Genomic DNA, 25,308 nt, shown 5'->3' with positions numbered 1-25,308 from the left:
ATTTTCCGTTGGAACTTTACCACGCTGCAGACGGGGGTTGTGAATTGCGTAGTGTAGAATTCCTTCCCTTTTGTCTTCACTGCAGCATCCATTTGGCTTGCATATTGTAAAAGTCTTGGAGGTGTCACCAGGAAATGGGCCAATAAGTTTTTCAATTAAAAATCTTTTTAAAATATTTAATTTACAAATATTTTTATTAGGTTGAAAAACTTAGTCTTTTACTCGAGTTTTCTTCTTTTTATGATATTCAGTACTTCTCTTTCTTTGTTTAGTCGCTGCATTACCGCTTGATTTGTTACTCTGCTTATCCACGATATCCTCAATATTCTGCGGTAAGCCCATATTTCAAAAGCCTGAATCCTATTGCACATTGTTTTCTTGAGGGTCCATGCTTCAGTTCCATAAAATAAAATGCTGAACACAGAGTAACGTAATAGGCGTGTTCTTAGCATAATTTTTAGCTCTCTGTTGGTTAGTACCTTTTGCATTTTAATAAATGATGATCTCGGTTGCTCTATTCTGCATTTGCTTTTCTGTCATAAGTCCAATGATTCATTCACCCAGCAGCCTAAATACTTGTATGCTTGTAATCTCTGCACCATTCCATTTATTCTAATATCTGCCAAGTTATTAGCTATATTTTTGTTTTAGCTGATGACCATCTATTGTGTTTTCTTTATGTTTATTTTCAAACCCATTTATTGGCTATAGTCCGTCACTGAATGTAGGAGTGCCTGCAAATCATCCCTGTCCGTTGCTAGTAGAACTGTGTCATCAGCATATCTCAGATTGTTAGATCTTTTCTCGTTAGATCGTAGATCTTGTTCGATTTGTTAGAACCTTGTCTAACTTCTTTCAGAATAGGAATTTTTTCAGATATCTGGTTGTTAATTCTGATGTCAGCTGTTTGGATTCTAGTACAAATTGGCTATTACCTGAACGTCTCGTCCATCCAGGCTAGGCCAGTCCTATCTCATTTAGTATACCCATTAACTTATCGACTTGAATAGTGTTGAATGTCTTCTCATAATTAACAAAGCATGCATATATATCAACAATCACATCCCGAAATCTCTGTATAAGAACCTGAATGCTAAACAGTATCTCCCTTGGACCGAAACCACTCTTAAAACCAAAATTTGCCGATGTTTTCTTCACATTTGGGTTATATTCTTGAATGAACGATTTTTAGCAACAACTTTAACACATGGCCCATTAAACTTATCATCCAGCTTTTTTTCTTGTCCACTGCAGGACATAAGCCTCCTCGGCACGTCTCCAGGAAGTTCGATCTTGTGCTAATGGCAGCTACGTACGCCGTTGCTCCCGCTTGGCGGCGCTAGTGTAGTTGGGGGTCAACGTTTTGACAGTTATTTAAGCTTGTATTGTAGTTTTGTTTTAATTATTGCGATTTAATAAATTAGGGCAGAAAAATACGGATCTTGCACTGTTTGTGAATTGAAAAACGAATTGAGAAGAAATGCAAGAATTACTGGAAAAAAGTTATTCACATGACAGAGAGGGAAAAAATTTAATCCTTTGTAAATTTACTATTGAACAGATTACAAATTGAGATAAGAAATTAGTCATCTCCTACAATTGGTCTTAAAGATAATACATGAAAGAATTTCCAAGCTGTGTGAAAGTCAAATTTCGCCCAACCAGTTCGTGTTCATAAATGCTGTTGATACGAGAGAGGCTTTGTTTTCAATGCAGTGCTTATTCCAGAGATACAAAGACGTCAATTGCGACGTATATCTACGCATGTCTGGTTGATTACGAGAAAGCGTTTGATCGAGTACAGTACGCCAAGATGATGCAAAAATACTAAAAGAAGCAGGAATTAACAACCATAATCTGAAAATAATTAGAAATCTTTACTGGAATCAGACTGCAAACCTTAGAGTTGACGGTGAACACACCGAATATGTGAAAATCATGCGTGGAGTGAGACAAGGCTGCATTTTGTCCCCCCTAATTTTCAATCTTTACTCTACTGAAAGAATATTTATCGAAGCTTTGCACGAAACTGGAAAAGGTATTCTACTAAACGGGTACCGGCTAAATAGCATCAGGTATGCAGATGACACCATAGTGTTTGCGGACAACCTAGAAGACCTACAAGTCCTCATGAAAAAAATCACGTATGATTTTATATGTATGATGATCAACAATATGGACTCAATATCAATATAAACGTAAAGAAGACAAAGCTTATGATCATTAGCAAGAAAAAGATAACAGAAGGTAAACTCTACATCAACCAAACCCCTGTAGAAAGAGTGAGGCACTATAACTACTCCGGCACCATAATAAATAATGAAGAATGAGACAAAGAACGTATGATGATCAACAATATGGACTCAACATAAACGTAAAAAAGACAAAGCTTATGACCATTAGCAAGAAAAAGATAACAGAAGGTCAACTTTAAATCAACCAAACCCCTGTAGAAAGAGTGAGGCACTATAACTACTCCGGCACCATAATAAATAATGAAAAATGAGACAAAGAACCAAGAGATAAGAGCGCGCATTGGAAAAGCTAGATCAACCTTCAACCTTATGGGGGCCTTTTTCAAGAGCCACCATTCTCTTGGTATAAAAGTAAGAATGCTGAGATGCTACGTCTTCTCTGTCCTTTTTTATGGTGTTGAATCATGGATCTTGAACGAAGATATGCGCCGAAAATTGGAAGCATTTGAGATGTGGCTATATCGGAGAATTCTTAAATCCCATGGACTGATCAAGTCACAAATGAGGAGGTCCTTAGAAGAATGGGGAAGAACCGAGAGGTACTAACCACCATCAAATCTCGAAAGTTGGAATACTTTGGACACATTATGCGAAATGAATCCAGATATGCCCTCCTACAAGCCATCCTGCAAGGAAAAATATTTGGAAAGTGAGGTCCAGAAAGAAGAAGAACATCCTGGTTAAAGAACCTCAGAACCTGGTTCAATACAACATCTGTGCAGCTTTCCGCGTTACTTAAGATAAAGTGAAGATTGCCGTGATGATCGCCAACATTCGTCACGGATAGGCACATCAAGAAGAAGAAGAAGATAACAAAATAAAAGACAAATAAATAGTATTTAATGTTTTTGCAGTCGAATCAAGGGGCAATACGTAATCTGTTTCAACAAAATATTTATTGCAGATACGTGCATTTATTGTCGGCACATATTTATCTCCTCTTATTACTACAATCCACTTTTTTCTCATCAGATTATCTTTGGGAAATCTTTGTCCTGATATTCTAGATGAGCACAAAGGTATAGGACAACCCCGAGGAATCTTATTTTCCCAAATTAAATTTACACAGCGAAATAAATGCAATCTTTATTTAGAAATATATAGATTTGGACAGTTGACGTGACCTCCAACTACACTAGCGCCATCTACGTTGAGCTTTTCAGATTAGCTGCCATTGCATCCATCTACCATTCTTTTTATGTCGTCTGTCCAGCGTGTTGGTAATCTGCCTCTGCTTCTGTTGTCCATGCGAAGTCTCCATTTTAACAGTATTTTTGTCCATCTGTCATCCTGCAGTCTCGCTATGCTATACGTCCGGCGAAACTCCATTATTTGCCTTATTTCTAAATTATATCTCACTTGATCAGCAAGTTCTATTCCTAGTATGGATCTTTTCATTTTCCGCAGTGCTATTCCAAGCTTTGCTATCCTTGCTTTGGTTAATGTCAGTCTTTCAGCTCCGTACGTAATGACTGGAAGAACACATTTATCGTTTACTTTCTTTTTAAGGATTAAAGGAATTTCACTGCTGAATATGTCTTTCAATCTGCCATATCCTGCCCAGCCTAGACCATTCCTTCTCAATCTATCTCTTGGGCCTGATTGTCTCTAGAAATTTTAATTTTATATGCGAGATATCGATATTGACTTATTTCTTCTATGATATTGTCTTCGAGTGTTATTGATCCTCCTAGCGCCAAGTTAGTCATCAATTTGGTTTTGTCTATTCATTTGGAAACCAACCTCTTCAGCTGCTTTCGCAAGATCTGTGAACATTTCGTTTGCTTCGTTGATGTCGTTAGCGATTATGACAATATCATCAGCGAACCGGAGATTGTTGAGTTGCTTTCCGTCTATATGTATTCTCTTGTTGGTCTAGTTCAGTTTTTTTAAACGCATATTCTAAGATAGTCGTGAAAAGCTTCGGTCACATTATATCTCATTGTGCTGTTTCACATTATAAGAATTTTGAACGTGCGAGGGTTTTCTCGTGCGGTAGTTTTGACGCACTTGTCCTTTTCACACAATAAGAATTGAGTCGCACGAAGATATTTTGCTCTGTTGTTTGGTATATTATTTTTATTTACACTTTGTAGCTGAGGTAGGTAGATGATACGATGTCTGATATGTATCATTACAAATGGGTATTTTTTGTCCATACTTTTGTCCTAACGTAGGTACTGTAACGCGTATTTATGTCATTTGCAATTTCTATTTTTTCAGTTATTATTTCTTATGTTTTTAATTAAAAAATTCTTAATTTGTTTTTATAATCCTTGTTGTACTAAGATGTTTGTAATAAAGTAATAAACTATTCTAAATTGAAAATAAGCCACAATTTAACCAAAAAAATGATTTTATTAACGTTTCGACATCCGATTTGGGCATCGAAAAGTTAATAAAATAATTTTTTTAGTTAGATTGTGGCTTATTTCCCATTTAGAATAGTTTATTTCAAAAATGCCACAAGGAAATAGCTTCAGAACAGCATTACAATCTATGTACAGAATTTAAAAACCCTCCGCCGTCATCCACTCATTTTTAAATGTTGTTCCCCTCGTTTTAAATGTTGTTTTTAGATAATTTCACACAAGACGTGACGGCTCCAGTCTTCACCGAGTCGTTTACCCTATAAAACTAAATATAATTTCGTAGAATAAAAGGTATATTTATATTATATGGGGCGAAATCAAATTATAGCGTTGTGGTTACTTTATCGTCGAAGAAAGAGAAATAAGAGGAATCGAAGTCATTAAGTCCATCCTATGAACGCAAAAAGATACGGTTTATATATTTTTATATTCACACATATTGATGGTACACCCTCTATACTCAACGTTAATTGCAACTATGTAAAATAAAGTTTATTATAATATACTTAGCAGTTTTAATTACTGTTGTTATCAGTAACATATAATTAATTTTGCTGTACTTACCAAATGTGTTTTTATTTTATCACCTAATTCGTCAAATTCACTGTTAAGTGCACGGCATACACCATTCCAAGCATTCCTCGTCAAGTTTCTATATTTATATATTTCTATTGTTTTGTCCCAAAGAACAGGTCTCGCTTCAATTAATGTTATTAATATTTCACTATCAATCTGAGACATCATAATATAAAATATATGCACCTACTTCAAACAGCCACAAAATGTAAATGAAAATAATGTACCAAACAACCAAGTAAACTACCTTCGTGCGACTGAACGACTGTATCATATGAAAGGATGCGTTAAGTTCCCCATGCTACTGGGTGCGTAAAGACGGCACGGCTGCCGTCTGTTGTTGTAAGCGAGGGACGGCATAAACACGGCGACTTCACCGAAAGTTCCAACCACCGTCTAGTGAGAAAGGCTCCATATGATTACATGAGCCACCATTGGAATGTCGTCGTGCGTTCTAACCCTCGCACGTTTAAATTCTTTTAATGTGAAACATCGCTATGTCTAACATCTCTCTCGATTTTAAATTTAGTCTAGTAAAATAAAATTACACTACATGTAAATCAAAATGTAAATTCGTACAGGTTGAAACAAATTTTATATCAAAGTTTAGGTGGGTACAAAAGATATTTTCAAGAAAGTATCCAAATCATACAAGGGGATCATTGTTTAAATAATTAAAAAGGGGTCATTTTTGCAAAAAAAATACTTTTTTAACTGCTGAGGTCATTCAATTACTAATGAAGGTCTATAGGATTTTTTTCTGCATAGTTGAAGAGTAAGTCTTTCACATAAGACTTACTAAATTAAATTTGACCCCCTATTTATTTAAATAATTGTATATAAATCTTTAAAAACAAATTTGCAAAAAAATTTTTTAGCGTTTTTAGATAAGCACTATGAAATATCTTATTTTACAGACTAAGTTGCGCTATCTTATCAGTATTAAGCAAAAAAAATGGTCCAAAAATATTTAATATTTTTTGAGATATTGAATTTGATTATTAAATGCTACTCTATTTTCTATTGCAAAAACGCGGTTGTTGCCAAAGAAATATTCACCTGTATTAAATCTTATTATTTTTATTTTTATGTATATTTTCGATAAATGTATTGATAAATTCAAATTTCAATTAAACTTCCCCCTAAAATGGCATTTGAAAATTATTCAAATTTGTTTATAATTTATTTTTTTAATAACGTCGCGGGGATTAAATATTTTGAAATGCCGTTTCGATAATTGGATTCCTGGGATTTTTTCACTAATTAACAAATTTTTTTGTCTTTTTTTCCTTTTCTTTTTTTTTCTTGGAGTTATATTATTACGGGCCCTTTTAGGGTTAAGTTTCATTAAGAATGTCGAATCTCTAAGTTGTAGGTTTTAGACATAAAAATATTAAGATTGGTCTAAAATTACTTAAATAAAATGTGGCTACTTACTGAGTTACATGGTGTGTTATTTAAAAATTTAAAAATTATTTTTACCAATTACTTTCAAACTATTTGACGTATCCTTATCATACTTGGCAGAAAGTGTGTGTACTATACAGTCTACTAAATTGTGATAAATAAAAGTTTCTAGCTACTACCAGAGGCGTACGACAGGGGATAGTTAATGGTTGACCCTTCCCAAACTCTACGCCACTGAGGGAATTAATATTTTAGCGAAATTTTTCGATTCTCCAATACTTTCTATGTAAATAATATACTCTTTACTGGTAACGATTAAGTCATCAGTTTTCGAGATATTGGACGTTAAAAATGAAACGGCATAGTTATTTTGATTCATTCATTCATTTATTTTAAACTTCCAATATCTCTCAAACTGATGACTTTATCGATACCAATAAAGTTATTTACATACAAAGTATTGGAGAATCGAAAAATTTCGCTAAAATAGTAATTCACTCAGTGGCGTAGAATTTCCGAAAGGTCAATCATTTACTATCCCCTGCCGTACGCCTCTGGCACTAGCTAGAAACGTTTATTAATCACAATTTAGTAGGGTGTATAATAGCCATACTTTCTGCCAAGTATGATAAGGATACGTCAAATAGTTTTAAAGTACTTGGTAACAATAATTTTTAAATTTTTAAATAAAACACCCTGTAACTCAGTAAGTAGCCACATTTTATTTAAGAGATTTTAGTTAAATCTTAATATTTTAAGGTCTAGAATCTACAACTCAGAGATTCGATATTCTTAATAAAATTTAACCCTAAAAGGGCCCGTAGTAAATAACTCCAAGAAAAAAAAAAGAAGAAGAAAAAACGACAAAAAAATTTTGTTCGTTAGTAAAAAATTCCCAGGAACCCAATTATCGAAACGACATTTCAAAATACTTAATCCCCGCGACGTTATTAAAAAAACAAATTATAAACAAATTTGAATAATTTTCAAATGCCATTTTAGGGGAGAGTTTAATTGAAATTTGAATTTATCAATACATTTATCGAAAACAAACATAAAATAAAAATAATGACATCTTAAGCAGGTGAATATTTCTTTGACAACAACCGCGTTTGTGTAATTTAAAATATAGTAACATTTAATAAACAAATTCAAATTCTCAAAAAATATTAAATATTTTTGGACCAATTTTTTTCTGCTTAATACTGATAAGATAGCGCAACTTAGTCTGTAAAATAAGATATTTATAGTGCTTATATAAAACGCTAAAAATATTTTTTTGCAAATTTTGTTTTTAAAGATTTATATACAATTATTTAAATAAATAGGGGGTCAAATTTAATTTAGTAAGTCTTATGTGAAAGACTTACCCTTCAACTTTGCAGAAAAAAATCCCATAAACCTTCATTAATAAGTGCATTAATAACCTCAGCAGTTAAAAAAGTATTTTGTTTTTGCAAAAATGTCCCCTTTTTAATTTTTTAAACAATGATCCCCTTGTATCATTTGGATAGTTTCTTGAAAATATCTTTTGTACCCACCTAAACTTTGATATAAAATTTGTTTTAACCTGTACGAATTTACATTTTGACTTTTTTTTATTTTATTAGGCTAATTTGTTAATTTCTTGATGGAGCTGCACACTCGCTGTCGCACGTTTATAGATATTATGAATCAAACGAGTGTACCTGTAATCTATTCGACAATGGGCAAGTGCTGTCGCTATTTTTTCACTAATTGTGTTGAAAGCTTTCTGGAAATCAACATATATCAGTACTAATGGTCGGTTATATTCGACATTTTTCTTTATCAATGAAAGTAGGTGATAGTAGGTGATCGTTCGTACGAAACCCTGAGCGAAAGCCATCTAGTTCTACTGGTTGGTTAAAGTCCAATTTGCTCTCAAGTCGGTTAGTGATCACCTTGGTAAAAGTAAAAAGTTGAAAAAGTAAAAAGGAAGAACTGTCAAAATCACTGGAAGAACTAGAAATAAGCAGAACATTATTAGAAATACGCAGCCCAGATCAGCCTATAACACAAAAATGAAAACGAACTCGTAAGATGCATATATCGGGAGTTACAAATATCATCCTTCAAAGAGCCCTAGTTTGGCCACCCCTGTAACTGCTCTCCGATACTATAATATTACGACATTATAGTAGGCACTTTACGATATTATAATATGTAAATCGATAGAGGAAATAAAAAAATAAGTGAAATTACATACAGTTTTTTTAAATCCCTAAATGACTGGTTTATAAAGGTGAAACAGTGAAATATCTAGTTTATCGATTTCTCCTACCCCCTCCATAACGTTAAGGGTTATATTCCTTTCTATGGAAATATTTGAATTCGGGTTAAACAGTTCACGCACGGGATTTGCTGATTAGATATCATAAAAAGGGTAAAAAGTTTCTGAATATAAATTCATATATAGAAAACAAAACAACTCTTAGTCCAGGAAGGAGAAGATTTAAAATTTACATTGTATACTCCTCATAAATCAGACTTTTATTAAAAATGTATAAGTATTTTTTCTACAACCACTATTCAAAGTGCACTTTTCTGCATGATTTTATGTTAGCAAACTTGATATTTTCTCACAGTATAAGATATTTGACATTAGTGTGCAGAAAAGTGACGTTTCTGTGCCGCAAAGTTCTTTTCTGCACAGTTGACTACCTCATTCTGAGTAACGTTATATTCTGTTTACATCCGTGGACTACCGCATTCTGAGTAACGTTATATTCTGTTTACATCCGTGGTTTAGACAAATATACAGGGTGTTTCATTAATAATTGTCCATATAGTAACTGGAGAAACCTTAGCACAAAATACAAAGATTTAACCTAAAACACTTAAATAAAATGTGGTTCCTTACTGAGTTACAGGGTGTTTTATCTAAAAATTTAAAAACTATTTTTGCTCAGCATTTTAAAACTATTCGACGTATCCTTTTCATACTTGGCAGGAAGTATAGGTACTGGTACAAACTACTAAATTATGTTAAACAAACGTTTCTGTATATTACCAGAGACGTACGACGGGGGAAAGTGAATAGTTTACCCTTTCCAAATTCTACGCCACTGGCGGAATTGCTATTTTAGTTCAATTTTTGGATTCTCCAATACTCTCTATGAAAATAATATAGTCTTCATTTGTAACGATAAAGTCATTAGTTTTCGAGATTTTTGAAGTTAAAAATGAAACGACACGGTTATTTTGATTAATGTATTGTGTCGCTTCATTTTTAATTTCAAATATCTCGAAAACTAATCATTTTATCGTTACGAATGAACAGTATATTATTTACATAAAAAGTATTGAAAATCAAAAAATTACACTAAAATGGCAATTTCGTCAGTGGCGTAGAATTTGGGAAGTGTCAACCAGTCACTATCCCCTGTCGTACGCCTCTGGTAGTAGCTAGAAACGTTTATTTATCTTAATTTAGTAGGGTGTACAGTACCTACATTTTCTGCCAAGTATGATAAGGATACGTCAAATAGTTTTAAAGTACTGGGTACAAATAATTTTTAAATTTTAATCATATGAATCATATCGTAAATTAATCGAAATAACCGTGCCGTTTCATATTTAACTTGAAATATCTCGAAAACTAATGACTTTATCGTTACCAATGAGGAGTATATTATTTACGTAGAAAATATTGGAGAATCTAAAAATGGTACTAAAATAGTAATTCCACCAGTGGCGTAGAATTTGAAAAGGGTCAACAATTCACTATCCCCTGTCGTACGCCTCTGGTAGTAGCTAGAAACGCTTGTTTATCGTAATTTAGTAGGCTGTATAGTAATTGCACTTTCTGTAAAGTATGAAAGGGATACGTCGAATAGTTATAAAATGCTAAGCAAAAATAATTTTTAAATTTTTAGATAAAACACCCTGTAACTCAGTAAGGAACCACATTTTATTTAAGTGTTTTAGGTTAAATCTTCGTATTTTGTGCTAAGGTTTCTCCAGTTACTATATGGACAATTATTAATGAAACACCCTGTATAACCTATAAGACAATTATTATATTTAACTACAGCATAGAAACTAAATTGGGCCTTGTTATGCAAAAAGCAACCAACCCACATTTTTGAGGAAAACAAGGTAATGTCACATATCGATTTAAAAATGTGTATTCTACATTGTGTAAAAAGCAACCAAGCCATTCTAAATATTAAACCATGAAAAATACTACTCCAAATTATTTCTGTTTAATAATAGTTCACTTAAGATTTCGCATAAGACAACCAACCCTCTTGGATTGTTTGTGTGTATCACTGGACTGAACATATTATTACATTGCACTGTCGACAAGTACCAGCCAAGTGGGTTGATATTGTTATGCCGATTACGGTTCCTGGAATGTTGCATCTTTTTGTTTTTACGTGTAGGTACTGACCAATATTACTTCGTGCTTAAATATTAAAATATTTGTTGTGTTATATCTATTATATTATGAAGAAATCTTTGAATCTTTAATGCGAAAAATATGTTTACATCAAGAACTGTTAAAATAATTAAAGCTGCTCGGGAAATTTCAGAAAATGGTAAGTTTTAGGATTAAGGCTATGTTTATCTTACTTTTTAAATATTATGGTTTGTTGTTTTGACTGATTATCGCATATTTTTTATTTGTATTGATATTATGTTTAATAGTAGAAATTCTACTGTATGGTATTACAGAGTTGACTGAAATTATTCGGTTTTATTCATGGATTTTGTGGGTTGGTTGGATTTTGCAGATTGCATTTTATTAGATATATTTCCAACAGCAAAAAGAAACCAACCCTCAATATGGCTATTTTTTTTGTAAAAACTTATTAGGATAATTTTGATAGTACTATTATAAAATTGCTCTAAAATTAAACTATTGATTAGTGAAGTTATCGTTTAAAAAAATACGACGGAAAATTAAATATTTAGAAAAACATAAAAAGTTAATTTTCTCTTAATTTACAAATTGAGGGTTGGTTGCTTTTTGTTTAACATGGCCCAATTATGGATGTTACAACTGTTTTATTTTACAATTTTATTCTTATTAAACATTTTATAATTATCAAATAACCAATAAGGATTTAGCAACCAGTGCAAGAGACGTCGAATGAAGTAGGTTTTGTGTAAATCCGTGACTGCATAAATATAATGTCAATAATGTGTAATAATTGTTTAAATTTAAACAAATTAAGGCAGTGCATTAATTTTTTAACTATTTCTGTGCAATTTATTTAGGTATAAGGAATTTAAATTGATTAGTAGGTATTATAATTAAATACAGTTTAAAATTTATCACATAGGTACCTATTATAATTAATCGTCATTTGGAAATTGTGATTTTTATTTTTAGGAAAAACTGTGCTTGTAGAAAAAGTATAGTGTGAAACACGTGCAGAAAGGTAATTTCTCACTCGTTTGAATTGCGGCACTCGCTTGCGCTCGTACCGCAACTTTTCAAACTCGTGAGAAATTAGTATCTTTCTGCACTTGTTGCACAATATACTATTTAGAAACAAACTAAGTTTTCAATCCAGTAGTAAAGAAAACGACAATAAATATGGTTCTCATACCACTAGATTGACAAGAGATGGAAACTTTCTGGTTACTATCTCCGCGACTTTCAAAAATTATAAGCCATACGGGTGCCGAGACGAACATTAAGATGAGGGAATTTTAAATAATTCACGTCCCATCTGCTCAGCGTAGTAAAGTTCCAACGAGAAGGTTTCCTAATTACTCCACAAAAAAGTAAATGAATTAAAAATGTATAAACATTTTCAATTTCTTTGCAACCTGAAAATGCAGCAGCATTAGGTCTGGCGCATATTGAACCTAAGCGAGTCACAACCTGCGCTGGTGGGACCGGTGACTTGTGCAGTTATTTTTCTAGCGTGGCGCATATTGATCACAAGCTAACCCGACCGTCGGCTGTCGCTGTAACGAATAGAGACGGGCAAAATAAGTGCAAACGTGTAACGGTTACTATTGATACCGGTTCCCAGTGGTACTGAGTACAAATACTGATTACAAAATAATGATGTATCTGATCCTTGTACTGAATTGAGTAGGCAACTAAAAAACGGTAGTTCCGTACATGTAACTAGTAACGTTTTAAAAATATCTTACACGTCCCTAGTAGTCGTAGCGGTATAACTTTCGAAAACATCGAATTTGATCATAAGCGGCTGCATAAAAAGATATCTTACACTGAGTATTCTATTTCTACATACCTTTATAATAACAAGCATAAGTTAAACACTGCATTGATTGTGATTACAAAAACGGTTCGCATGTTTTAAATAAAATTTTTGCTGATTATGTTTTTGCTAAAATATTAAATAGCACAAAAAATACAATTCACAACCATCATTTAATTTTTAACGATAAACAAAAGTCTAATAAATATATGATGCCAAGTTTAAAATTGATCGACTTTGTCGATAACAGTGTCATTAATAGATATTTTTTACCATGAATCATTTTCCAATGATTGTGTGGATTTAGAAATACATACTAAACAATTTTTTGATCTGTATAAAGGAGATTATAATTATGACACATTATGGTACTCCTTATTTTTCAAATAATATGCTCTTGTAAACGCATAACTTTGTTTTATTGGCTAAAGCCACACTAACTACAGAGCCGTGCGGTACATCTTTTTAATATAATGCAAGTCTTCGAAATGCCGCCTCTTGATTATTACAGAAACTTAACTTTTATTTTTATTAAATGAACCTACACAAATTGAAGGACATCTTTTATTTTAAAAGCAAAACATACTTTATAGACCTGGATCCGGCAAACTAAAAATTTGTTAGTAGCTTAACGGTGTCTATTCGGACAAACTTTGATGTACAGGAACACTGGAACATGGGAAGGTTTAATAGTGGAACAGTTTAAAAATTTGGAGCGTTACATTACGAAAACATCCCATGTATTTTGTAGGACAGAACAAAAAATCGATTTGTTACCCTTTCATTAAACTCTCATGCAAAAATCAGACTGCTATTACTAACAAACATGATTCCTGTTATTTAACATGTTCTTCCTGTTTCACTCATTAAAATGCCCAGTTAGTGATAAACACCAGTCTAATTTTTCCATGAGAGTTTAATGAAATGGTAACAAATCAATTGGAAGTTCTGTTCGACAAAATATATGGAACGTTTTTGTAGTCTGACGTTCAAAATTTTTAACCTGTTCCACAATTAAAACTTCCCCTGTTTCAGTGTTCCCGTACATCAAAGTTTGTCTGACGAGACACCGTTAAGCTATTAACAAATTTTCAGCTTGCTATTAATCAACTTTTTGTTGGTACGCGGGATCCAGGCCTAGAAATACTATGTCACAAATGATGGCGTAATCCCTTTTCTATAGGTATAAAAATTTTGTAAATATCATTCATTTCTTAAATCTACACAACATTATCATTAAAAATGATCCATTACTAAAAACCGTTAAGCTTATCTGTGAATATCGCATAACCCTCGAATAAAATGTGTCATCATACCGGGCTTGTTCATGCTTAAAAATAAAATATGTAGACAAGATATAAATATATGTAATAGGTAAGCAGTTTTTGCAACGACAATCCAATCACAATCAGTGTTGTTTATAATAATAGTAATTCCGAACGAGTTCTATTAGCTTTTCTACGTCCATCTCGAAAACAAAACCGCAACTGAGAATTGAGTCACGCGTCCCACGACACCAGAAAACTGTACGCCGATGACAAACGTTCGCATGGCTAGACCTGGCACCGTATTGACTGATATTAGGATGCGCAGAACTCTCTACGCAACTCGCAGGTGCCAGGTTGTGTTCGCTTAGGATCAATTTGCGCCGGGACTTATACTCTAGTTAAATGGGAGAGTGCAGGAAGAGTCTATACCGGTTTCGTGGAAAAAATCAATACAATTAGAGATAATGAAGTCGTCTTTACTAAGTAACAAGACATTTACTCAACACACACTACATATTACAATATAATCTGATTGCAAAATCAACTGTACCATGCCAATGGCCTTATGGTCAAGGCATTTACGTTAAATAAAAAAATATGAATAATGTTATTACAAAAAGCCTCTAAATGTTTTCGTTTATTTTTGGACACACATTAACTTGTCTAACATTTAGTAGCTCATTTTTCTATTTAGGTGCATCGATGTCAATGAGCGATTTCGTGTATAATTAAGAACCAAAAAAGGTCATCAGTTGCGGTTGTGTAACTTGGGCGTCCTTGACTAAGCCTTCGTACAAAATTTTCTGTCTAATGGTACCTTTTTAAAGTATTCTAAACTATAGATTGGGTTCTTTTGAAACGCCGTCCTGCGATATATTTTTGTGTATATCCTTCCTCGTATAAAGTTACAATCTGTGCTACTTGGGCTTCATTGCAGTGTCGAATTGGTGGCATACTTATTTAAACTTAGTTAAATCAAAACAATATTTAATTAAACTTAATAAATTAAACTAAAAATAACCGGATTACTATGGTTTTATCTTTACGTGAAAAAGTTTTTATGACAAAATCCACGAATGACACTAAACGCTGAAAAAACGTCAAAATATTTCAAACCAATTGAGTAAATCAGGTTACTTTATGAGCAACATCAGTATTCTAAAATTATTTTAAAATAATAGTGACTACAAAAAAAAAACTGGTACTCGGGGGAGTGCCGACAGAAGTGAAAATTTCTGATAAATTAATTGTACAGTAAAACCTGTCAATAATGGTCACTAAAAATGACAGAACTATTGGCCGATATAAAAAAGTGGCTGCTAATACCAGGTTCTGTAGTCCACAAATTTTTGTTTTGGGGAACTTTGAAACTGGCCGGCTAGTTCAGGTGGCCGATTTTGACAGGTGGCCGTTAACACAGGTTTTACTGTAATATTTTAATACACTTTAGATACTTTAATACTAAGTACAACGTATTACTACTGATTGGAAGTATCCTCATGGAAGTATGATTGAAAGTGTACCTCAGCAAAGCAAGCGCCTTCGGGTAAACACTCTATCTCTCCCCTAACCATTATAACTTCGGTCGCACTTATACGCAATTCAACCTATAGTATAAAAATTACTAATATCTCGCAGTACGATGACGGTCGCGGGTTCGATGCTTTTTCCCCATTCAAAAAGAACTTTTATTTTTTTTATTTATTTATTTATTTATTTATTTATTTATTTATTTATTTATTATTTATACATATGACCTGGCCTCTAGTGACTAATCCAGGTCGTTTTTTCCTGATGGGATTACAGATATTTTTTTTATATTGTTACATTTTTTACTCAACTATTAAATCTATTTTTACAATTAACAATTTGCCATAATTTATTAATTACGTTTAACAAACAAATTTAAATAAACAATTTAAAATATTTTTGGTACTATCAACTCCCTTCTAATTCTAAGTTATAAAGAGAGTCCCTCTATTTTCAGAAGAGAGTTGGTAGTTTTTTTTTAATTTCATGAATTATGTATTGAATTATTATTTTTATTTATTTATTTTATATTGAATTTTTTTGAATTTATATTTTATTTTATTTATTTTAACTTTATCTTACTCAACTTCATCAGGGTTGGATTATTGGTTGTCTTCTTCTATTATTATAGATTTCTTGTTGTTTTTTAGATATTATTTGTGTGAGATTGTTTAATATTTCAAAATATTCTTCATTTTGTAATATATCTCTTATTTCAATTCAAAAAGAACTATATTAAATGCTAAACTATACTAAAGTATATTAAAATAAAATTATTATAAAATATATAAATATACACTCACCGGCACAAAATTCCGCCACCCAAAATTTTTGATTAAGTTTGACAATTTATATCTTTATTATTTGTGTTCCGATTTTCAAGATTCTTGCATCAGTTTGTAGCTACATGTATTGATATCATTTGGTATTATTCCCGTAACAAAAAATTTTTGCTTGCATGGCTTTATACAGGGGTGAAAGAAAGCATTGTATTTTCTCTTAACTTTAAAAAATTCTGTGGAAAATGGAAGCTGATTTGGTTTCATAGTCCTGTCATATTATCCTGGCGGCATCACTAATTTTTTTTAGAATTATCCGAATATCTCCTTTCTTGTAAGAGCTGTACCATTTTTTGTAAATAAAAACACTGATTGACTCATAAAATAGAGGCTGGATTGATAAGATTAGAATGGCCCACATGCAGCCCAGATCTCAATCCTATTGAGCATTTATGGGATGAATTAAAAAAAAGGTATTTGCCGTCATCCTACACCACCAGAAAATTTGGTAGCGTTATGGCCCTGGTAGAGGAATATCGGGCTTTTCCCCAGGCAAGGATAACACATCTTTATTCGATGCTAAACAGATTGCGAGCAGTCGTTGCTGCAAGAGGTGGACGTACCCGCTATTTAATTGTTTTGTTTTGTTTTGTTAATATTAGTGCGTTTGATATTTTTAATTAAATAAACCTTCAAAGCAGTGTTTTCATTACAGCTCTTACAAGAAAAGAAAAATTTGGATAATTCAAAAGCCAAAACCTTAGTAATACCTTCAGGATAATACAAAAGGAGTATGAAACAAAATCAGCCCTTCAATTTTTCCACAGAATTTTTTTAAATTAGGTGAAAAAACAACGCTTCCATTCACCCTCGTATAATGCCATCTAAGCAAAAAAATTTTTGTTACCGGAATAATAACAAACGACATCAATACATGTACCTACGAACTGATGCAAGAATCTTGAAAATCGGAGTACAAATAATAAAGTTATAGATTGTCAAACTTAAGAGAAAACAGTAGCGATCAACAGGTAGCGAAAACGCGTTCCAAAATTGCGGCTGTAATTTTGAATATTTTTTCGACATATTTGGCACACGTATTCGTAATATAATAAAGAATGGCGGTACAGAGCCCAATTTGAAAAATATATTAATATGTGGAAATTACTCTATAATTAAATATAATATTAAAAAAACGAGCCTGTACCGCCATTAAGAAGAACAAAAAAAAAATACACTTTCTTCAAATAAACTTTTTTATCCGATGTCTAGATTTTGTGTCATTTTGGAACAACTAAAATTTTTTATTTCATTAGTAGTTCCAAAATGACACAAAATCTAGGCATCGGATAAAAAAGTTTATTTGAAGAAAGTGTATTTTTTTGTTCTTCTTAATGGCGGTACAGGCTCGTTTTTTTAATATTGTATTTAATTACAGAGTAATTTCCACATATAAATATATTTTTCAAATTGGGCTCTGTACCGCCATTCCTTATTATATTACGAATACGTGTGCCAAATATCTCGAAAAAATATTCAAAATTACAGCCGCAATCTTGGAACGCGTTTTGGCTACCTGTTGATCGCTACTGTATCACCTTAAACAAAAATTTTGGGTGGCGGAATGTTGTGCCGGTGAGTGTATAAATAAATAATATAAATAAATAAATAAAGTATATTAAAATAAAATTATATTAAAATTTCAAAACTATACCTATATTATATACGCGTTGAGTTCGTCTTATACTATTTACATATGCATACACACATAATATATTATATACGTACATAATTTATTTCGGCGAAGCGATGATGGTCGCGAATTCAATGATTTTTCACCATCCAAAAAGAGGTGCTATACCTATATTATACAGGGTGTCCCGAAAGATTGGTCATAAATTATACCACAGATTCTGGGGTCACAAATAGGTTGATTGAACCTCACTTACCTATATACAATAGTACACACAAAAATAATGTGTGTGTACTTTGTACGCACGTAAGAAGTTATACTTCTATTAATATTATATGATTTAAACGAAATTAATATACTTTTTATTTATATTTTGTTTAAATATTAAACTAATTTATACTTACTACTTCTCAAACATTTTTATTAGAACAGTGCCAAAAATTAAAATAATTAAAGAATAAAACACACACAAACACATTAAACAAGCCACAAATGATGTCTGAACATTAATTGTCGAAAATTTTTTTAACTAAATACGTATTTTCTGAAAATACAATTATATAATAAATATACTTACAATTATAAAATGTATTAAAAAAAAAACAAAAAAGAAAGTTTCTATTGGGACTCAAACCAGCGCTGATAAGCGCGGTTGGTATTGGAATTCATTTGCCTTCAACGCTTAGCCACGGACACTACGTGTCATTATTTACGAAGATCGACTAACTAAACGGATTAAACTTGTGATATTTTGATATTTTGAAAATTGATCAAATTATTTTAATTTTGAATTGAAATGATTTAGAATTGAAAAAATACAACAAAACATAGAGTAAGAAAACAATATATTAGGTGAATATTGATAGAAATTTTGATTGTAATCAAATTATATAAATAAAAGTATTACATACTGTACTATGTATTTCGCAGATTAAATAGGTAGGTTTATACCCATGATACATTAACAATTATTACGTACCTGTTGCTTTTAAAAACTATTTAAAAGTCACTACAATATTATAAACTTTTTTGTTTCTGTCCTCACAACAATAAAACTAATATATTATACATTTGTTTACCTTTACCTTTACCTCCAAACCACAGCTGTCCTACAGCTGCCATATCGGATAATTTTTGACATGTCATTTGAACATCCAATCAGAACAAAGTTATAATGCGCATGCGCCGGGCTGATAGGTTTTAAGATATAAAAATTCACCCTCTATCGCCGGTAAAGAAGTATAACTTCAAAAAAGTTACAGCCCTTTGAGGTTACAAACTGAAAATCGATTTTTTTTCATATATCGAAAACTCTTAGAGATTTTTTATTAAAAATAAAAATGTGACATTCTTATGGCAGCAATATCTAAACAAAAATCAAAATGAAATTTGTGCACTCCATAAAAAATTTATGGGGGTTTTGTTCCTTTAAACCCCCCCAAACTTTTGTGTACGTTCCAATTAAACTATTATTGTGGCACCATTAGTTAAACAAAATGTTTTTAAAACTTTTTTGCCTCTTAGTACTATTTCGATAAGCCAGTGTTTATCGAGATATTTTGAATATTTTTCGAATCCACCACATATTTGTATATGTTTAAGTACGATTATAGACACCTGTTAATAATCTGAAAAACTTATAATTTACATTTTTAGGTGTATTTTGAAAAAGAAGCCACATCTCGATAAAAGGTGACTTATCAAAAAAAGACTAAGAGGCAAAAAAGTTTTAAAAACACTGTGTTTAACTAATGGCACCACAATAATAGTTTAATTGGAACGTACACATACATTTGGGGGGTTTAAAGGAACAAAACCCCCATAAGATTTTTATGTAAATATATTAAAAAAGAAGCCGCATCTCGATAAAAACTGGCTTATCGAAAAAGTACCAAGAGGCAAAAAGTTTTAAAAACGTTGTGTTTAACTAATGGTACCCCAATAATGAATTAATTAGAACGTGCACAAAAGTTTGGGGGGGGGGTTTAAAGGAACAAAACCCCCATACAATTTTTATGGGGTAGACAAATTTCACTATAATTTTGCTTTAAGATGTTCCTGTCATAAGAATGATACATGTCCATTTTTAATAAAAAATCTCTAATAGTTTTCGATATATTGAAAAAAAAAATCGATTTTCATTTTGTAACTTCAAAGGGCTGTAACTTTTTTTATGAGCACAATTGTACTAAGGTAAGTTAGGTTCAATCGAACTATTTTTGACCCCAGAATGTGTAGTATAATTTATGACCAATCTTTTCGGGACACCCTGTATATGTGCATCGTATACTATTTATAATATATTATACATACACATTATAGGATACAGAATTTATTTCGGCGAAGTAATGACGGTCGCGAATTCAATGCTTTTTCTACACCCAAAAAGTGCACAACGTCGGTAAAGAAGTTTTTACTTCAAAAAATTGGAAAATTCCAGAATATTCGATATTTTTCCATGAGTGCATAATCTAATTAAAAAAACCACAAGAAATTATGATCTGAAATTTCGAAACGCCTAATTTTAAAAACTAACACACTAACCACTTTTAAAACCTCCACTTATATCGACCGTGCCTTCACAGATTAATCCAAGCCTTTATTCTTTTATTACAGATTAAAAAGATTTCGCACAAAAGGGAGAAAATAGTGCTATAAAGAGTGCTATCTTTCCAAACAACCAACGGATCTGAGCCTTTGAGAAGAAAGAAAAATTTTCACGGGTGAGTACACTGAAAGAAAAGCAAATATAATAAATTTAAGAGAGGGTATTGTAAGAATTGTATTTCGGTAGATGCTTGGGTAGGTTTAGATATTCAAAATGTTTGGTATTTTAACAATTCATGGCATTTTTTCGAACTATATTAGCTCGTTTTTCTTTTAGAAATATTTCGCACGAATTTTAGAATTTTTGTCCGATCAAATTACAAAAATAGTTATTTGTTTCTAATAATTCAAGAAAAGTCTTAGAGTAAAAGGAAAATTCTGAGAAGTTTTATCCACAGAGAACGACAGTTCTCACCAGTGGCGCACAACACCCCTACAAGCGACACTATATATACACGAAATTTTCGATTTTCTAAACCTGACTAAATTGAAAATTGGGCCAAATCCCATCTTAAAGTTTAGGAAAAGACTCGTCCATCCATATGTTACCTCTCCATTTTGGTCCAAGGGTGTGGATTTTACGGCCCTTCCCATTTAAAGCCTGTTTTTCGTTCTCGTCCCCAAAACTCCCAAAAATTTCAAAAATTTAAGCCCGATCTTTGCGGCTTCTGATAGCACAGATCATTACCTTTCCAACGCATGTTTAATTTTGAAAATCGGTTATACCATTCAAAAGTTATCGAGCTCAGAAATATGACTCAATTTTTATTTAAAAAATGGAAAATGTTTGTGGATATGTATGTATGTATGTATGTATGTGTGTGGAAAAGTTACACCGATCTGAATTTTTTTTCTGTGTTTCAAGAAGGTGTGAGGGCCGATTCAGAACCGGTCTAATTTTTGACTTCTGACTACCCGTAAGCCAGCTAGAGGACTAGGTAGATACAAAATAGCATATTTTTTGGGCGTATATATCTTAGGTTCAAGGAAAGACAGGAAAACGGCAAATACACCAAATCAATAGGGTTGAGTTAAGCTTTCAAGTGGCGCCTAAGCGATCAAGCTGAGACATACACACTGCTCGCCATAGCCAAAAAACTGAAAAATTAAACTTTGAAAATTTTGGTTTTTCGACAATTACTCAAAATTTCAACCTACGAATTGCACCAATAACTGAGCGTTTGTAGAAGGACTCAGGACGCGTCTAACGGTGTATACCTCATATCTGGGAAAATTCGAATTTTTAAGTTATAGGCTTCATAAATATAATCAAATCTATTTCTTACGGGAAAAACGGTTTTTCAAGCTCAATAATTCCTGTAATACGTTCAGTTATCATACTCGATCTTGGATGCTGGTCAGATACTACTTGTCAATACGTTTCAAATTCATGTTTAGTGATCAACATCAGGTAAACCGTTCAGAAGTTATAGAGCTCCAAAAGTATAATTAGTCCAGGAACTGAAATTTTTCACTTCGCAATTTTTACAGAATGGATAGATTTGCTTGAAAATTTGACAATAAGTAGTGGATAGTCCAAGGATCAAAATCTATATGATGCCGAAAGACGCTTTTACCATGGGGTTGTTGCCACCTCATCTCGAGGGTGGAAATTTTTTATTATATTTTGACCGCAAATGCTGGTAAAAATATTAATTATAAGCAAAAAATGTTCATTATACATTTTTTTGATAAAATTAATAGTTTTCGATTTATTGGTTATCGAAGCTGTTAGTTTTATATCGAAAAAATTACCAGAGAACGGCAGTTCTCGCCAGTGGCGCAGAAATACGCCCCCCTACACGCGACACTATTATATACACGAAATTTTCAATTTTCTAAATCTGACTGAATTGAAAATTGTGCCAACTCCCATCTTCAAGTTCAGAAAAAGACTCACCCATTCATATGTCAACCATCCATTTTGGTCCAAGGGTGTCGATTTTACGGCCCTTCCTATTTAGGTCTGTTTTTCGTTCTGGCCCCCAAAACTCCCAAAAACTTCAAAATTTTAAGTCCGACCTTTGCGGCTTCTAACAGTACTGATAGTTACCTTTCCAACGCATGTCTAATTTTGAAAATCGGTTATACCATTCAAAAGTTATAGAGCTTAGAAATGTGACTTAATTTTTATTTAAAAAAGGGAAAATGTTTGTGGATATATATGTATGTGTGTTTGAAAGTTAAACCGATTTGATATTTTTCCTCTGTGTTTGAAGAGGGGGTCAGGGCCGATTTAGAACCGGTGTAGTTTGTGACTTTTGACCACCCATAAGCCAGCTATAGGACTTGGTAGGTACAAAACGGCATATGTTTTGGGGGTATATATATTCGGATCAAGAAGAGCCAGGAGAACCGCAAATACATCAAATTAATAGTGTTGACTTAAGCTTTCAAATGGTGTATAAGCCGTCAGAATCAGACATACACACGGCTCAGTATAGCCGAAAAACTGAAAAACTAAACTTTGAAAATTTTGGTTTTTCGACAATTACTCAACATTTCAACCTACAAATTGCGCCAATAACTTAGCGTTTATAGAAGTACACCAGACGAATTTAACGGTGTATACCTCATATCCCGGAAAATTTGAATTTTTTAGGTTATAGGCTTCATAAGTATGATAAAATCTATTTCCTGTGGGAAAAACGGTTTCTCAAGCTCAATAATTCCTGTAGTAGCTTCAATTTTCATACTTGACCTTAGATCCATCAGATACTACTGGTCAATACGTTTCAAACTCATGTTTACTGATCAAAATTGGTTAAGCCGTTTAGAAGTTTTTAAGCTACAAAAGTATAATCTAATTTACGATTATTCCCGAAATGGTTTATGTAGTTGTAGTGGTTACGACGCTAAATTTGATCTGGCAACGGGCAATCCGACTTCATTTACCGGCCATCTCAATTTTTTTTCAATCTATTTCGAATAAAAAAAAATCTAGTGTACATTCGATGGACACTAGATCATTTGGGAGATAATGCAACAAAGGTGACCATTTATAAAGCTTGACGTGTAATAGAGGAACATTGCATTCAACTTCATACATTTAATTTATAAATAACTTTGAAAAACTTCTGATACAAGAATAAAAAACCGCTAAACGCCGTAAAAATGAGTGGCGCATAAAATATTCCAGCTACAAAAGATCTGATATGAATATTACGTGGCGCGAAAATGGATTTTCATTTGATGCAAAACAAAATTCTAGTTTTATTTTAAAAGATTTTTCCATAATATTTGCTAAATTTGAAGTAAACGCGCCACAAAAGAGTTTCAAAATTCAAACTGTATCAAAGTTACTCTTTTGTGGCGCGTTTACTTCAAATTTAGCAAATATTATGGAAAAATCTTTTAAAATAAAACTAGAATTTTGTTTTGCATCAAATGAAAATCCATTTTCGCGCCACGTAATATTCATATCAGATCTTTTATAGCTGGAATATTTTATGCGCCACTCATTTTTACGGCGTTTAGCGGTTTTTTATTCTTGTTTATAAATATACACGGGCCTTCGGAAGAAAAAGAAGAAGAGCTTAAGGAAGAGTTTTTTAGCTTACTGGACCAAGTATATGAAAGTATCTGCAAGTATGATATCAAAATAATTCTTGGAGATGCCAATGCCAAAATAGGTAGAGAGGACTATAATATGCCTATATTATTAATATATTTAATATAATAATATCGTATGGATTTTTTACCAGGGATATCCTTTCAGATTGTTCCGGCCGATTCTATCTTTAACCCTGCTCCAGGTAACTAAATCAAACATACTGCTGGATAAAAATGGAAAAATAATTATAGACGTCGGTGAAAGGCTTAAAAGATGGCAGGAATATATTCAAGAGCTATTTAAAGACGAACGGACTGAAATAGTACTAGTGCAGGAAAAGTTCGACAACGGCCCAGACATAACAGAAGATGAGGTACTAGAGGCGATAAAGCGAACAAAGAACAACAAGGCAACAGGTCCTGACCAAATACCTGTAGACATAATACGGTTAATAGAGGACCAGCAAATTGGAATATTGGTCGACTTATTTAATACAATATACAGTACAGGAATCATTCCCAGAGATTGGCTGCTGTCAACGTTCATAACACTGCCAAAAAAACCAAATGCAAAAGAATGCCAAGACCACCGGATAATAAGTTTAATGAGTCATACACTCAAAATATTTTTAAAAATTATACACCGGAGAATACATAACAAACTTGAGCAGGACATAAGCGACACGCAATTTGGATTTAGAAATGCAATGGGAACGAGGGAAGCCCTGTTCGCTGTAAATGTACTTGTGCAAAGGTGCATGGATGTTAATCAGCCAGTATATATGTGTTTCTTGGATTACATCAAAGCCTTCGATAAGGTCAGACATAACCGCCTTATCGAATTACTTGAAAAGAAAAACTTAGATATGAGGGACATCAGGATCATTAGTGCTATCTATTATAATCAGATCGCTGTGGTAAAAGAGAACAACGCCTTTTCAAATGAAATACGTATTGAGAGGGGCGTCAGACAGGGCTGTGTCCTGTCTCCTACTTTGTTCAATTTGTATTCAGAGGAAATAATCCAGGAAGCACTAGAAGACCTAACCACGGGAATAAAAGT

At 32.6% G+C, this 25,308-nt stretch overlaps 1 protein-coding gene across 1 annotated transcript in view; it reads left to right on the top strand.

Annotated features, from left to right (window-relative positions):
* Nucleotides 1-20,704: 20,704 nt before the first annotated feature.
* Nucleotides 20,705-25,308, top strand: part of LOC126887777 (uncharacterized) — a 298,854-nt gene continuing 294,250 nt past the window's right edge. The window contains exon 1 of the mRNA XM_050655583.1: nt 20,705-20,809. The gene's annotated coding sequence lies outside the window, so the exon portion shown is untranslated. The remainder of the gene's footprint in view (nt 20,810-25,308) is intronic.

This window comes from Diabrotica virgifera, chromosome 7 (genome assembly GCF_917563875.1).
Source record: "Diabrotica virgifera virgifera chromosome 7, PGI_DIABVI_V3a".
In the NCBI taxonomy this organism is placed as follows: domain Eukaryota; kingdom Metazoa; phylum Arthropoda; class Insecta; order Coleoptera; family Chrysomelidae; genus Diabrotica; species Diabrotica virgifera.
The sequence above is the reverse complement of the archived record's forward strand: the minus strand, read 5'-3'. Positions and strand labels throughout refer to the sequence as shown.